At 38.1% G+C, this 16,875-nt stretch overlaps 1 protein-coding gene across 3 annotated transcripts in view; it reads left to right on the forward strand.

Moving 5' to 3' along the window:
• PLEKHG1 (pleckstrin homology and RhoGEF domain containing G1) overlaps positions 1–16,875 on the forward strand; it is a 213,795-nt gene that overhangs the window by 51,979 nt on the left and 144,941 nt on the right. The window contains exons 2-3 of one of the 3 annotated variants that reach the window (XM_032485161.1): positions 7,014–7,072; positions 12,805–12,904. The gene's annotated coding sequence lies outside the window, so the exon portion shown is untranslated. Of the gene's footprint in view, positions 1–7,013; positions 7,073–12,610; positions 12,905–16,875 lie in introns of those variants that run through there. The other 2 variants (XM_032485162.1, XM_032485163.1) reach the window with 2 other exon arrangements.

Consider the following 16,875-nt stretch of genomic DNA (forward strand, 5'->3'; position numbering starts at 1 on the left):
TCACTTTGACAGTTTACTTTTTTCTAATGCATCTATTAAAATGCCACTGAAAACAACTCAACTTATTAAAAGTTGCTTTAGGTGTGCAGTTTTCCCAAGAACACACCTGCTTTGTAATATGAGATGTATTCCTCGGAGACCATGCTCTACTCATTTTATAACCTCCATGCCTGGCATGACGCCTGGCACACATCAGGTATTTACCATATAATTTAATCAAATTGTGGGTAAAACTAGTATATTTACTGATTAAGAAACCAATAACTATTTGTTATTGAAAGATTTGTACCCCTTTCCCATAGTCTCCACTTCCATTGTAGGGTTTTGGTTTCTTAAGTGGTTGAGACCCACTGAATTTCTTTTGAAACAAGAAATAGCTAATTAGAGATACCGAATTACAAGTAGAAATGGACAAGTTTGCAAGGAAAGCTATAGAGTGTCTGTCTTTGGAGGTCTCTATGAAAACAGAAATGTGTGTTTGCATTACTGTATATAAAATAGATAAAAGACAAGGACCAACTCTATAGCACAGGGAACTATATTCAATTTCTTGTAGTGAGCCATAATAGAAAAGAAACTGAAAATATATATATGTGTTCATGTATGTGTATAACTGAATCACCTTGCTGTACACCTGAAACTAGCATTGTAAATCAACTACACTTCAGTAAAAAATAAGAATAAAAAATAATAAATGAAAATAAAGAGTAAAAAAAAACTATTTGTACATAATAGATCCTAAATACTTATTGAATGAATAAAAAATTGAGTCAGGTATTTAAATAATTACCTGCTTGAATGAAAAATGTTTATGATTGTTTAACTATTTTTTAATTTTATTTTTTATTGAAGTGTAGTTGATTTACAGTGTTATCTTTAGGTGTACAGCAAAGCGATTCAGTTATACATATACAGACATAGCTATATATTTTTCAGATTCTTTTTCCATTATATGTTATTACAAGAAATTGAATATAGTTCCCTGTGCTACCCAGTAGGTCCTTGTTGTTTATTTTATATATAATAGTGTGTATCTGTTAATCCCAAACTCCCAATTTATCCCTCCCCTGTCCTTTCCCCTTTGGTAACCATAGTTTGTTTTCTGTCTGTGAGTCCATTTTTGGTTTGTAAATAAAACTTGTTTAACATTCTTATTCTAAAATGTTTGATCATTTTAATTCCCCCACTCCCTTCCCTCCTTGGTCAAACAGTGTCTACTGTGAATTCTGTAGCTAGTGGGGGTTTTTCCTTACGTCTGAACAATTACATGTACATATGGCATCCCAGAATCAAAACTTGGCTCTACGAAACAACTAATTAACTTTTGACAAGAAAAAGCTAGGAACTACTCTTCTTATTTTTGCAACTTTTCTGTATATTTCCGAATACATTTTTTTCAAGTTAACAGCCTTTCTGGAAAGAGCGGGATCCATTTTAAAAGGTATATTCTCCAATAATAACAAAAATTAAGTCCCTAGAAACATATTTGATGAAAGATCTTTATGAAGACAATGGAATATCTTTAACTTTATTGAAAGATACTTTTAAAAGATCTAAGTAATTGGAAGGGGTTAAGATAGTCATAGGTGATCTCATTATTTTAAAGATGTCAATTCTCCTAAATATAGATCCAGTGCAATCCCAATCAAAATGCAACATGTTTTTGGTGGAACTCAGGTTGATTCTCAAGTTTATACAGACCAAAGATCCAGAAACAGCAAAAAGAATCCTTAAGAAGAAACAGGTACAAGGATTTAGAGATGTTATTTATGTTGTTATAAATCCAAAGTGATTTAGACCCTTAGTTTTGGCAATAGGGATAAGTGACTAGGCTAGTAAAACAGTATTTCTGAAATAAGCCCACATTTCTTTAGAAACCTGATATGTAACAGAGCTGAAATGCAAATAAGTGGAAAGAATAAATTTATACATGATATTAAACAAGACACAAAAATCATTATACCACAGAGAAACGTATGTAACTGCCTCATATTTAAGAACTTCTGTCTGTAAAAAGAGAGACTGAAGAGAAGCCATAATCCATAACAGGCAGATAGATTTACATGTTGGGAAATATATAAAGAACTCCAACAAATTCATAATAAAAATAATTCAGTAGAAAAATGGGCAAAATACATGATCAAGTTTTTCACAGGGAAGGAAACATGAATAGCCAACACATATATGAAGTTATGCTCAACTTCATTAGTAGGAATACCATTTCTCACCCATCAGAATAGCTATAATTAAAATTTTATAGAATCAGGTGTTGGACATAATGTAGAGCAAAAGGAACTCTCATAGATAGACAGACATACGTTGGATATACTGCAGGTTCAGTTCCAGACCATTGCAATAAAGCTAATATCACGATAAATCAAGTCACAGAAATTTTTTGATTCCCCAGTGCATGTAAAAGCTATGTTTATACTATCCTGTAGTCTATTAAGTGCACAATAGCATTATGCCCCCCAAAACCAATTTATATACCGTAATGTAAAAATACCGTATTCCTAAAAAATGCTAACCATCATCTGACAGCATCGGTTACCACAAACCTTCAGTTTGTAAAACACTCAACATGTTTGAAGTGCAGTAAAGAACAATAAAATGAGGTACGCCTGTACTGTGGGTGGAGTGTAAATTGGTACAATTACTCTTGAAAAAAAAAAATTGACATTACCCAGAAAAAGGTCAACACATGTATGACGAACCACCGAGCAGTTCCAATTCAGGTAAATGCAATGCAGAAACATGAATACAGGGGCCCTGTACCACACTGCTTGTAATGGGAGAGAAAAACGGAAATAGTGTGCCTACCCAGGAACAAATCACAGTGATCAGGGAGATGAAATATGATGAATGGTTTCGCCTGATTGATGTTTTCCAGAGCATCTGGGCTGACATTAGGGCAAAGCAGAGGAAAATACTGGTGACGGTATTATTCGGCCCACTCGCAGCAGCCAGGTTAAGAAGGTTTGTATTACGCTAGCTGATGTTCCTGGCCTTTGGTCTATGAAGGAAATGAGGCAGCTCGAAGACTGCTAAGCAGAAGGGAGAAGGTGGTGCTTATGTTGCAGTGGACCCAGAGTCCCAAGTTACCTGGCATTCTCAAATCAGAATGGACAAATGTGGGATGGTCCTCCAGGATGGTAGGTGTAGGGCAGAGGCAGGACTCTTGTCCACATACAGAGATTCCTTTTGGATTTACACGATCAAACTGTGTATCCCCTCAAAAACACTCGCCTTGTTTTTGTCTACTTGCCCATCTATGTTACTGATTTAAGGAATGCTTTCTAGGTACTTATGGGAGGAACGCTGGGAGAGCTGCCCTTTTTTGGCAATATTACTGTTGAGTACACCGGCCTAAAGTCTTGTGATTTCTGGTAGCCCCTTTTGTGAATTTCCACCATCACTTTGTTTCTTCTATGAAGTCCATGTGTTTTACCCAAGAAATTAAGATAACAAATTTCATGCTTATGAGCAGATCTCTGGGGCTCCTGTATTTCATATAGTTGACATTTTAGGGAAACTGTTTATGCCTTGGTATTTGTTCAGTTATTATTATAAGTAGAAGTATTTCTATCAGACGTGACTTTAAATCGTTTCTTGTTTAAATCATGTCAAACTCAGAGCATTAAATCTGCTTTTACCTAGTCACTGGGTATTATCATCCCCCAAAGCTACCAGGCCTTTAATTTTGCCCTAAAATAAACAGCAAAGATGGTCTGTTTTGTGGGTAATTTTCATTAACATTCATTCTGGAATGACTGGAATTGATCCCACAGTTACTATGGTCTAAAATGAAAGGTAAGCTTACTTTAGACGCTGTAGCTGAAAAGACATGGTGCCATATTGGACTTGAGTCTCCTTTTTATAAAACCAGCCCTGACATTTTATTTATTTTTATTCTCAGACTCACTATAGTTGTGTTTTGCCTATAGAACTTATTTTAAACATCACCTTGCATGTCCCCCGACTATAAAATAAGTTTCACATTGTTCTTTGGCCAAAAGCAATAATAAAACATGACCCGTTTTATCATGGTTCAGTGAAGGGCAATTAGCATTTTCTTTTCAGAAATACAACATCAATGGCTATTTATAACATTTCCCTAACCTTCAAAAGTGTAGTAAAGTGTTTTGGGGTTTTTAAATACCAAATTCTATTTGCATCTAATGCCCTGAGTGCAATATATTAGTGGATTTTGCACTTAAGGCCGGATAATCAAATAGTCTTAATGTATTTTTTTTCTAAAAATTCTATCGTGAATTTATAGAACAGCCTCTAAGATCCTCAAGTATTCATCTATAAATAGCATCACTGATTGTAAAAGCTTCTTGCTGTTCTCATATTCCTATAATGGTACTTCACCTTTTACAGACCAAAAATATAAATTCATTGGTTTACCTTGTATTGAATTTCCTGGCTAGATGATGCTTGTCTTTTTTTTTTTTTTTCCTTTTCTAAAAAAGTACAGTTATAGTTTTCATCATTTCTCATGAGGAAGCCATTATCCTAAAGATTTCCTTAAATATTTTCTATATAGATTCTTTACTATAAGCATAATTTTTCTGAATATGATCTGTTTTCAGACTGTCTCCATTTTCATTTCTTGACAACTAGTCATTGCCACCACGGGACAGAAAACATTGCTTTTTGCATATTGTGTTTCAAATCATCCGATGGCACCTTTACTGTTTCCAGTGGGGTTTTGTTCTGTTTAGATATTTCTCTTGAGTTTTCTAGGTATTCAACCCTGCACCTGCTGATGGTGGGGTTTGGTCTGTTCATTTCCTTTCACTAATGCTTTGTGGGCATCTTTTATTTTATTCCTGACTTTTTGACAAAAATTGTTGTCTGTTGATTTTAGATCTTTTTAAAAACCATAGTGATCTTTCTAATTCTAGGTTACTGAGAGGTTGTCGGATATAAGTGCTGAGTTTATCACATGCTGTTTTGTCATATTTGAAAATATAAATATACGTTGATCTCTTGTGACCTATTGATAGACTGTAAGAGTTCTATTTATATAATATTTGTAGAATAAGCCCAGTTTATATTGCTGTGTTACTATTCTAATATACTAGAAATCAGGTGTTCTGAGCACTTTGTTTGCTATGCTTCTTTCTTGTTTATCTAAGTGAAGCAAGCCTTTTACTTTTTTTTCTCTCCTTTGTGTCTTATCAGGTTTGGTTATCTGATAAGCTTCACCAAACAAACTGGAGGGTCTTATTTGTTTTATATCCTGGAAGCTTTTTATATAGTTTGGGAATTATCTAATCCTTGAAGTAGACCATTTTTTCTTAACTTTTCAGCTGTTATATTTCTGGTTCATTTTTTTTTAACGCTTTTATCGTGGTACGGTTCCTGTACAGTAATCTGCACATATTCAAATGTACAGTTGGATGAATTTTGATAGATGTTTACACCAGTGAAACCACCCCCACAATCAAGATAACTAACGTTTCCATCACTCCCCAGGAAGTGCAGTTTTCACATTCCCAGTTTATCCCTTCCGACCCCCTTTACCCCCTGGTAACCATAAGTTTGTTCTCTCTATCTGGTTCAGTTTTAATAGTTAAATATCACCTTAGCAAACTTGAGATGTTCAAATTCATTCCTAAGGATCTTTTTATTGGCAGTCTCAGCTTTTCTCCTCTCTTCCATATCTGTGATATATTCTTCTGATAATTCTAGTTTTCTGTTGGATTTTAAGACTAGATTTGCCTGAAATCTGTCTATGAGATATTTCATTCTGTAATAAACCAGTGACTACTGTTTAAAATATCTAAATGACAAATTCCCATTTTCATTTTTTTTCTGCCCTCCTAGGTTGTGTTCATTGCTATTTTAGAACTGAAGTTTAACTATGTAGTTCACTTCTTTGTTCTTTCCAACTTACAGGGGAAAAATTCCAGTTACTAGTGTCACAAGTAAAACTGCATTTCTTACTCCCCATACAAAATGAAATTAGCTCACTTTTCCATCTATCCCCACTCACTTCCCCATTTTTCATAACATAATCCAGGATTTCAGACTTATATGAGCCTAGTTATTACAATAAGGTTTTTATTAGACATGTTTCCAAAAATTTTGGAAGGTTGTACTCTGGACTGTTTTTAGAAATAATTAGTACACTCATTCCTTGTTTATGACTTTAAATGCTCACCATCAGTGCTACTACATGACTACTTTTTCATTCTTAACTTTTTATTTGAATTTATCCCTCAGTCAACTGGAAATATTTTCAAGTCACTTTTGTTCATAAAGATACCTAGCTGATACAGTTCTAGGCATGTTTGTTTTTCCAATATAACATGTGTGGTTCCTTCTTTTCAAAAACAGTGACCAGAAAAAAAGCAAACCCCAATTCTACTACCTGTAAGCATCACCCCCACCCCCACCCCCATGAACTTCCACCTTCCAACCCCAACTGCTTTGCACAGATGGAAACTGAGAGGAATCACTGGATGCAACCATGGAGAGGAACTCAGGGTTAGAGTGGCCTTGGCCTTAGAAGGCTGTTCCCATCCTGTGGATGACTTGTGTTTCAGAGATGAAAATACGAGGGCTGGGACTGAGTGAAGTCATCCATTCTCCTTCTGCTCCTTGAAGTTTTCTTTCTCTACCTGGTAGAGGACCTTCTCCTTGGCTTCTGGCCAGTCCTTGAACTTAGTTTTTAGTGCTACTGAAAGTTCGAGTGCCTTTTGAATTTGCTAAGTATTTCAAGGGAAAGGGAAAAATCAAGGATTGGATATCAGTAACTTTCTAATACCACAACCTGTGAGCTTTTTTAAAAATTAAATTGTTACGATTATTGCTATAGGTCTGTTATAGACCAGTAGGGTAGATGTGGCATTTTCCTAGGAAAATTATGGTCTTTTTGCATCTGGTCATCCTTTTGCCACTTAAAATTGGCCTGGATATCTCATCCATGTTCCACTGAAATCATTCTGGAAAAGTAATATACTTAAGTAAAAAGAAATTTATTGTTTGTGTTTCTACTACAGGTGAAGACGGATGTTAGTAGTCTGTGGATGAAGACACTGGAAAGGCTTCAACCATAAAAGTGAGCCGTTTTCATTTTTTTACCATTTGACTATGAAACATGTTAAAAGATGAATAAATTCATATTTCAGGTTTGTTAGGTATTTTGTTACAAGTACGCTCTGTGAGCAAAATTTTTCTTGGCTTACAAAGACATAAATAACAAACGGTGTAATCAAAGGGTGAAATAAAAAAGAAAGTGCATATTTCAAAATGCATGTATGACCAATAAAAATGGAGTCAGGAAGAGTCAACCATTGTGTGACCCAAATTGGAGTCATTTCTTCCCATTGGCCTTGTACTGTTAAGGCGTCAGTTTTTTAGGTGCTATTTTAAATGCTTTTCATTGGCCAGAAAAGTTCTTCCTGTTCTTTTTAAGTTCCTGTTTTTCCTTCAAGCTATGAAAATCTCAATCCAATTTTGTGGTAGTAGTACTTGAAAAACCACGATGAATGATAAAAAGGAAAGGAAGGAAGGGGATATACCCTTTTTTTAAGGTCTGGGCAATGATTTTATTGTTTCTCCTTTCCTAAGTCCTTTAATTTATCATATTCTGACCACATTATAAGCTGTTTGTCAAGACTTGAAGTGTTGAGCTGACATTGCTCAATTACATAGCGAATGCTCACTAGAATGGTAGGAATGTGTGAAGAAACTCAGTCCTGCTAAGCATAGCATTTATTATTTTTCACTCATTTATACTTTCAATTTTATACCAGGTCTTTTTTTTTTTTAACCAAACAGTAAAATAAAAATAAAATTACAGTATAAGTGCAACAAGGGGTTAGAGTTTTGTTGTCTTTAATTAGCAAAATAATCATGCTTTATTGTAATCATGAATATTTGATACACTGCATTCTTCTTCTTGAGGTACTCACAGTTATTACAGAGACAAATGGTATTTTAATGGAGTAAAGATAACTTCACTTGTGTTGAAGTTCAAGTTCATCGGTATTTTGCTAACTGGTAAAACAATGGTTTTCTTACCACAGATCTTCATTACTGGGAAGAAAGTTCCAGAAGTTCTTTTGCCTAATGTATGACTAGAATGCTGAGTAGCTTAAAAATGAAGCATCTGTGATCCAGAGTTGACTCACCCATTATGCACAGTACCTGGGGTCCAGCATGCTTTTAGTGGCCCACGAAAATGTTTTCATTTTAATTCTTTCAAAAACAACAAAAAAATGAATATAATAGTAGTGAATACATAACAATGAACCCACCCTAGATTGCATTTTTCTTTATACCAATGCAGTTGTAAAATACAACTTTTAATACTTTTTTTTTTTTTTTTTTTTTTTTTATGGAGGAAGGAGCCAAAGTGCCTCAGAGCCCAAGAAAGGCATCACGTCCCCCTACCCGAGTCTCAGTCAGGCACACTCTCTGTATGTAAAAGATTCAGTCATTTGAATGCTTTTTTTTCCCCTTTTTTTTTGAAGAGGAATAATCATTTCTTTTTCAGAGATGATTACCTTCTCTGTAAATGAGTGCATAGACTTGTCTGCTCATCAGAGATACATGGTTCTGTCTCCAAAGAAAAAAAGATGACGTATTGTTAGGTTGGATAGCTGTGGTTATTATGTTTCCCTAGAATAAAATAAATATTTTGTCCCCGAGAGATGCACTGATACCGTGTTTGCTTTGTAATATGATATGGATCATAAGGGAAGGGAAAGCCAGACCAGCGCGGGATTCTTTGGTCTCACTTGGGACCCACATTTCTGCCCGAGGGGTGTGAGTTCCAAGAGAACAGTGGCCCACCCCGCCTCCTCGCTGCTATGGGAGTCTAGAATTTTCCCTCCCAGTTCTTCCGTAGTTGCTGGTCTGTGTGACTGAGTATATGACATTTTCAGTTGCCACGACTGATCTGGTTTGGTTTGTTTCTGAAGCCGTGATCTAGTGTTGGAGAAAATACCTTTGTTAGTCCTCAGCTGCAGTGACCATAGAAATTGTGTGTAGAATATCTTCTGAAAGTCACTTGTTAATTGAAAGTAAGTATGTTGAATGTCTGAGGAACTTCTGTTTCAAAATTTGTGCCACTCAAACATCAGCTACCTGAAAGCCAGGATCTTCGTGTGTTTTGCCTGTTGCTCTGTATATTTCTAGGTATTTCTGTATACTCTAGAAAAAGCCAGACACAAGGGGAGCTCAGATGTTTGCTGAAAGAATGAATGAGCTAATTTCCTTCTTTAGGAAAGTCATGTTCCCCGCTCTGGGGGACTACGTGTCCAGGCCTCTGTTAGAGGTAATGATGTGGGGATCAGACACCGGAAGGACCACTCCCCAGTGCCTGGAGGGGTGACCCTGTGCTGGTCAGCCTCCATCTCAAGACTCAGTTTACCCTTTCACAGAAATAAACAGTTGGGCTGGAAGGAACTTTTTTTTACTTTTCTAGAACTTAAAACAACAACAGAAGAGGCATTCTGATGGCCTCCCCCACCTCGGTGGTACCCCTAGACTCCTCTTACCCCATGTTGCTCTCAGGCTGGTCCAGGCCACCCCACATTCCCCCAAAAGGAAAAATACCTCTGTACATTTTTTTTTTTCTGGTGGTGGGGATGGTTAATTAGGTTTATTTATTTATTTATTTTTAGAGGAGGTACTGGAGATTGAACCCAGGACCTCATGCATGCTAAGCATGTACTCTACCACTTGAGCTATACCCCCACCCCTATATTTCTAAAACAGTTGTTCATTTTAAATGTAAATATGTATAATTAAGTTAATAACCCCCCCCCAAAAGAAGTCATGTTAAACCTCTGAAGTGTTCTGATATTGTTTGGGGTATATAAGTGAACTGTAAAACCTCTAGTTCTCAGACTAGCAAGTATCTGGGCATGTACACACAAATCTATATAGTGCATCAGCTTGAAATAATAATCTACAAAACTATAGATGAGAACTGTTCTCTCCAGGGTAGCAAGCCAGTCAATGCCACTGGGTACCAATTAGTCAAATTAAGCTAGGAAAGCAAGAGAATGCAAGAGCAAAGTGCGGCTCTCTCCAGCTATTGAAGACATAAGTCTGGAGGTGCAAACAGAAGAAATCAACTGTCCTCAGTTAGTAGTATTTGGTTAGATGGTCCTGATTTATAGAAATGTTTGAAAAATCAGCGGAGTATAGGTCTGTTTTGCAGTTTTTTGACCCTAAGGGAACTCGAATGTGTTATTTTTCTCTTAGTATGACCTGTGTTTGTGTTACTCAGCCTCAAGACTACATCTTTGCAATGCTGCTAAATATATGTATTTATCCAAACTCATATAAACATTTTTTTCTGAATAAACTTGCTCATACATTTTATTCTTGGTGCCATCTTGTCCAGGGTTTCACCTGCCCTTGTTCTTTAATGAAAGTGTATCAGGGGTGGAGGCTAGGACCGCACAGCATAGGACTGCCCGAGGAACAGAAAGATGCCAATTAAATGTTCCAAGACACACACCAGGTGCTGGGGTGCTCAGGGCATCCTGATCTTTGCTGTTCTTGCTAGCATTTTCTGAGCTCCACTACGTGGTCATGCTTTTCTCTGGAAGGCGTAAACATCACTCTAGTTTCTTCCATCCCTATCTGAGGGCTGTCACAGCCCTTTCATGAGCAACTGCAGGAGGCCCATGCACTGAACCTGGCCCAGGTCAGTAGCTGCTCGGTGGCACCTCAAAAGTCCTGAAGCTAAAGGCTTTGTGGGGTTGCAGTATTGGGGCTGATTACTCCTAAGACTCACAAACAATGCAGTGAAGGATGCTTAAGGAGGAATAGACACTGCCCAGCCCTTTTCATATCCCGTAAATGACCTTGCCACTGTGTTCCAGGTCCCGGAAATATCTTACTTAAGGCTGACAGATTTGTTGGAAAGCAGCTAATAGAAGAATTATCAGTGGCTACAGCATAAATGATTAACATTGTGAATAAATAACTCACTATATTGAGCTAGACATTGCTAATAATATACCCATCCGGTGTAGTTCTTGGCACCATGCTAGGGGACAGGGACTTAATGCAGTATGCGATCTTTAAAAAGTCTTTGAGATGCTTTCCTTCAGTTTGTTTCATTGCAAAACCCCCTGATTATCTTTTGGCATGGCGGTGTCATCAAAATAATGTTTTAAATGTATAATCGAAGATTGAAAGTGTTATAAGAACTAAATATAGTAGCAGTTACAAAAATATAGCACAAAATTACGCAGTCAGGAGGATGTGCAGACTTGACTCTCTGAGTGTGGGCCTCTCTCGTATTAAAAAATATCTCCTATGAAGGAGTTCTGGAGATGGACTGTATAACAGTGTGAATGTTATGTGTATTTTACTGCAATTAAAATTAAAAAAAAATTTAAAATATCTTCTAGAAATTTGCATGCCTTAAGCTGAGATAGAGATTGGACACCCTTTTGGTGGGTAAGGGGGTGAAGGAGGAAGACTTCCTCACTGTAGATCCTTCGTTACAGCTGGTGAAAGTTGTGCACATGGAACATATGGGTCAGTCTGAGGGGAGAGCAGAGGGTGAGGGACTCCATTCTTGAGAGGAAAAGGATGTAAGTTAAAAAAATTAAAAAGTACTTATTTTCTCACAAAGGGATGACTTTTAGAATGAGGACCTGGTTCCCATTCCTGGCATTGAGCGTGAGGGGATTCTCAGGACAGTATGTTCTCAATTTTGTGCATTTATGGTAATAGGTTTCTTTCAAAAACAAGGTGGGGGGGGGGCTTCGTGGTCAAGCAAGTTCGGGATTTAAGCAAGGTTAGTGATTCTTTCTTCTGCGAAGTCTTTACTATGCTTCCCTGAACGGTGCGTCTTCAACAAGGAGATGTTACAGGCAGGGTTTCCCAAACATTGCAAAAGAATCCCTCTCTTTCTCCACAGCCCCCACCCTGCCGCCTTCTAGTTTTTTGACTTATTACCGTGTTGTTCTGTGGAAGGTAGTTTAGCAGATGCAGGTTTAAGGTCAAGTGTGAAAAGAGGAAGAGCACAAACACAGAAATGGGTTATAGGGAGAACTATAGATGAATTGAAGGTGTAGTTGTGACCTGTCCCTGTAGGAGGAGCTGGAGAGGACATCCGGAGCACAGAGTTCCATACAGTGGCTCCAAGAGCTCCATCTGGGTAACCAGTAATGGAGCCAGCCCTGGAGCTTGCCAGTTAGGGAGTCCCTCACCCTTTGCTCTCCCCTCAGACTGACCTGTATGTTCCATGCATACAACTCACAGGGCATCTCGAAGCATTCAGCTAAGCCACTGGCTCAGGGATCAGCAAAGGATGGCATTTGGTCTTCTGAAGTTCAAATGTGAAGAAAAGGTTCCTGAGATCTTTTGCTATTAAACTACCTCCAACCTAATAACATTTGATAGATTCTGATGGACTCCTTATGCAATACATTATTGGAAGAGAAGTAGCATGAAATGGTTTAGCATAGGATGTTATTGACACATCATTAAAAGTGATGTTTTAGGATGATCATTTGATAAATGCATGCCTACTTTGTGTGAAGCACTAAGCGTCACGACTTGTCGGGCTTGCAAAGGGACCATCTAATAGGCATGGAAAGGCCATCACGTGAAATCTCAAAGGAACCAGATGCGTTCAGTTGTGCCAGATCTGCTTTCAGCAGCTGTAGATAATGAATCCAGTGCCTGGAACAGACAGTTAGTTGTAATATTTGAGAAACCTGTAGAAACGCTGGACCAGATTCACTGAGTTTAGGAAGTCAGTAGAACAGAATCACCCACCGTGGCTGTAGGTAATCAAGGTCTGTATTCACGCAGACTGACGAAAGCCGACACCGCCTCTGCCTCTGTCTTGGCCCCGTGCTTCCTGTCTCGTTCAGGATCCCCAGCCATCGCTCTTTCAGCTGCATTTTCCAAGGTACGCATACTTCCCAGAAATCTGTGGGGTTTGCCTTGCACCATCATTCCTTTTCTATGCCATAAGGAAAGCCTGTTCTGGAAGAAGAGTACATTTGTGATAAAGACTGTTTAGAGTTAAGTCGGGTATTAAAGCAATCATTGTGTTTTTAAATTGAAAGACGCAGGAGTCACGATTGATCTTAAGTCCTGTATTAAGTAGAGTATTTTCTTTTAATATCCTTTGTCTTCAGAAATGTGGGATCTGGTTTCTTAAAATGTTGTAACTTCATATATATTCCTTTGATTTCTAAAGCACAGTCCTTCAAAGAAAAACAGAGTTTAGCAATTTCACAAGTCCTCATAAATGGAATATTGTAACTATCAGGCTCTTAGGCAAATGATTGCCAAATCATTGCTCACTGGTTTCTCTTTTCTTTCTAAGCCCTCTGTCTCATTTCTCTCTTTTCTGTGTTTTCAGTTGGGGATCTCCCAGTCACCTCTAAGGTTACATATTCCTAAAATTACATTTTAACTCCTATTTGAGGAAAGTGAAGATTTTTTAAAAACAATTCTATTGTGGTATAAATTCTGTATAGTAAACCACATATTTCAAATGTACAATTTGATGAATTTTGATAGATGTATACACCGATGAAACCACTGCCACAATCAAGATACTTAACATTTCCACATTCCCCAAGAGATGTGCATGTCGAACTCCCAATTTATCCCTTCCCACTCCCTTTACCCACTGGTAACCATAAGTCTATTCTCTGTGTCTGTGAGTCTGTTTCTGTTTTGTAAATAAGTTGTTTTTTTTTTTTTGACTCCACATATAAGCAACATCCATATGGTATTTTTCTTTCTCTTCCTGGCTTACTTCACTTAGAATGATGATCTCCAGGTCCATCCATTTTGCTGAAAATGGCATTATTTTATAAATGAAGATGTTTTTGTGCAGACTTATCAAGTGCACATTTGACATCTCTCTCCCTTCCTCCTCCACACACCCACCCCAGATATCTAATTTGTCACCAAATCTCAATTAAATTTACCTCGCCATCTGTCTCATCCCTCCTTTTCCATTTCCATGGCCTTCATAAAGGGGAAAAAAATGAACACTACACATTTTATACTTTTCTTATTTCATTCTTTTAGTCTCATGCAGTTATTATCACAAACTGGACTTCACAGGTTAGGAGACTGAAGCTCTCAGAAATTTAAGTTATTGACCAAAGTCACACAACCAGTAGTTTTGGAAACAGGTCAAGTTACAAATACCGAAGTACAACTCCAAGTCCAAGTCCATGGTCGTCTTTGCTGCCCTGGAGTGTGGAGTGCCTCCTGCAGCCCAGCCATGTCGCGTGCCTCCGTGTTACCATGTTGAGTCAGAAGAAACGGATTCTCTTTCTCTCTGGTTTTTCCGAATGCATGAACCTCCAGTTCATTCTGTCCACCAGCCTGGTCCACCCATGGTGTTGGGTTAATCATGTTAGGTGTCTAGTCTAACATTCGCAAAAATATATTGTTGCTTGCCCCATAAGCTCCAACCTGTTTTTCCTTTTCATCTTTAAGTCACCTGTTCTTTTGGAGTCGCTGTGAGGGAAGCACTGTGGGCTGTGAGGTTGCCTGGAGCTGGGCGTGCATCACTGCTCACCTCCTTCCCAGGAGGCTGCGGGCAATTTTTTTTTTTTTTTTTTTTTTGCCATCCTCATCTGTAGAATCCTGATGGTAAATTGACTTCAGATGAGCTGTGGGTGCAGCGAGTGTGTACCATGCCAGCTGTAGCGAGAGCCAGGCAGGCTCTCAAATGGAGCTGGAGGGCAGTTGCAGTAATACTGTTATCTGGACCTTATCCATCCTCTTAAACTCAGTTCAAATTCCTCCTCCTTTATAAGCGCCTCCGGCCTGATTTTATCTGCCTCCTCCTGTGTCAGTTAGCCTCAATTTTAATTATGTAGTGCCTCTTGACACTGCTTTGTGGTCTTAAAAATCCTTCTTGAAATGCCTTCTTGAGTGTGGTTAATTCCTGCTCTGATGGACTAAAGTAATCCAAAGGCAGGACTAGATCTTAATGCATGTGACATATAGTCTGGTATCTGATATATAACTATTCACAAATTTTTTTGACTCAAAATTAAGAAGGTTCACACACATTCAGATGAAACCAATCAGCTGTGTTGATTTTAAGTATAGAGAGTTTCCAGGTAAATGCCTCCATCCACGTGATTAACCCAAATTTCTTTGTTCATAGTTCTGAATGTGAAGAACACTGCAGAGTAAATTTGTAAACTCCAAGAAATTTCACTGTCTAATGTTTCTGATAAAATTGTCTTTTAAACAATCTTAAAACATGACTGTATATATGGTCATGTTTTATTTTCTTGGAGTACCTCTAAATTAGGAAATACTTTAATTTTCTCCATAACTTATTATTTTCTGGGCAGATAGAAACATTTTTCTTGGGCAGATTTTCCTTTTTCTTCTTTGCCTCTTCAGTCCAGATGACTTTTTCTCCCCTCTCCTCCTGGCCAGGTTTTCCCTTGGGAGAGTGTGGTGGGGAGGATGAAGAAGTAAGCCTGTGAAAGAGTGCCAGGAGATCTCTTTTAAAGATAAAAATGCGGTGCCACTTTTAGACAGAAGGAATAGTTTTGTTAATTATGAGCCTTTCAGCTTTATTTAATCACCCCATATTCTGAGCCAGTTTTTAAAACTCTGTATTTATCATTTTAACTGAAGGTCTGAGGAGTCCCTCTTTTGACAATATAAGTGTGGGCGAAAGAACAATTATTTGAAACACATAGGCAAGTTTCACCTGCCAAGGTGTGTGCTCCATCCTCACATCACATTTAAATGCATTTGCACAAAGTCTGTTTCTAAGCAAAATATATAGTACTAATTTTGGCAGTATTTTGCCTATATAGAAAAGTTATTTGTTGAAATATTTACTTAAGTAAAAAAAGTCCCCTTGGTCCGCAGGCTTAAAGCTGTGAAATGGAATTGTATGAGATCCTTTGGAATCTCCCCAGGGGAATGGCGTTCTTCCTTCTTGGGGTCCAGGAGGTGGGGTGAAGGGTTGGAAACCGCACCCCCTAGCTGTGGAATGCCCAGCTCCGGGAGTGAATTCTTTTCTCTGTGCCCTCATCTCCCTTGTCTGTCTGGGAGGCAAAGCTAGATAAGGTCTCAGAGGGTGGAGAGGTGCGGGCTGGCCCAGCACACACCAACACTGGGATCTAGCAAGATCTCTCTCTTAGCACGAGGAATTTTCCAAAGAACATTTTCAAAAACTCAAAAATTCTAGAGAGTATTTGAACATTCAAGACTAGGATTCTGTAGGGGAAGATGAGGAACTAGTAAGGATTCAATCAGTAAAACCATATGTAAACACAGTGTACATTACATGCAGTCAATCTTCAATTTCAGCAGGGTTGTTTTCCAAACGTTCATTTGAAAAATATTTCAGAGTGTACTTTTTCCTCATTAGACATAAAGCTGTGCGCGGGACGCCTTCAGGCAAACAGAGCCTGATTAACCCCTGCTGCACCTGAAAAGCACTTCAGGCCATCTGGACGGCCAGTTGCAGTTCCTAATATTCTTCCCCACTGTTCACATAAACAATTGAAATTCCAGTATCTGTGGACCAACCTCATCTCCTGGCGAACATCTCCCAACTAGAGAATGTGGCATAAACATTTTTATGAGGCCACGTCTCTTGAAATTGGAGTTTAGAGATTCACGTATTAGCTGTAAAACTATAGTAACATGGAAATGAGTAATGGTGTCTAAGAATGAGTCAGCAGACCTTCCTCAACATATCAAAGCAATAACAGAAGCATATTACAATTCTATAGCGCCTTAAAGTTTGATGTATTTATAATTTCTGCCTGTTTTCGTTTTGAAACTCTGAGACCCAGGCATTCTTATTTACTTAGTGCAAGAGCTTAGGTGGAATGCTTTGAAATGAACAGTGCGATGGGACCTGGTATCCTG

Source organism: Camelus ferus, chromosome 8 (assembly GCF_009834535.1).
Source record: "Camelus ferus isolate YT-003-E chromosome 8, BCGSAC_Cfer_1.0, whole genome shotgun sequence".
NCBI lineage: Eukaryota > Metazoa > Chordata > Mammalia > Artiodactyla > Camelidae > Camelus > Camelus ferus.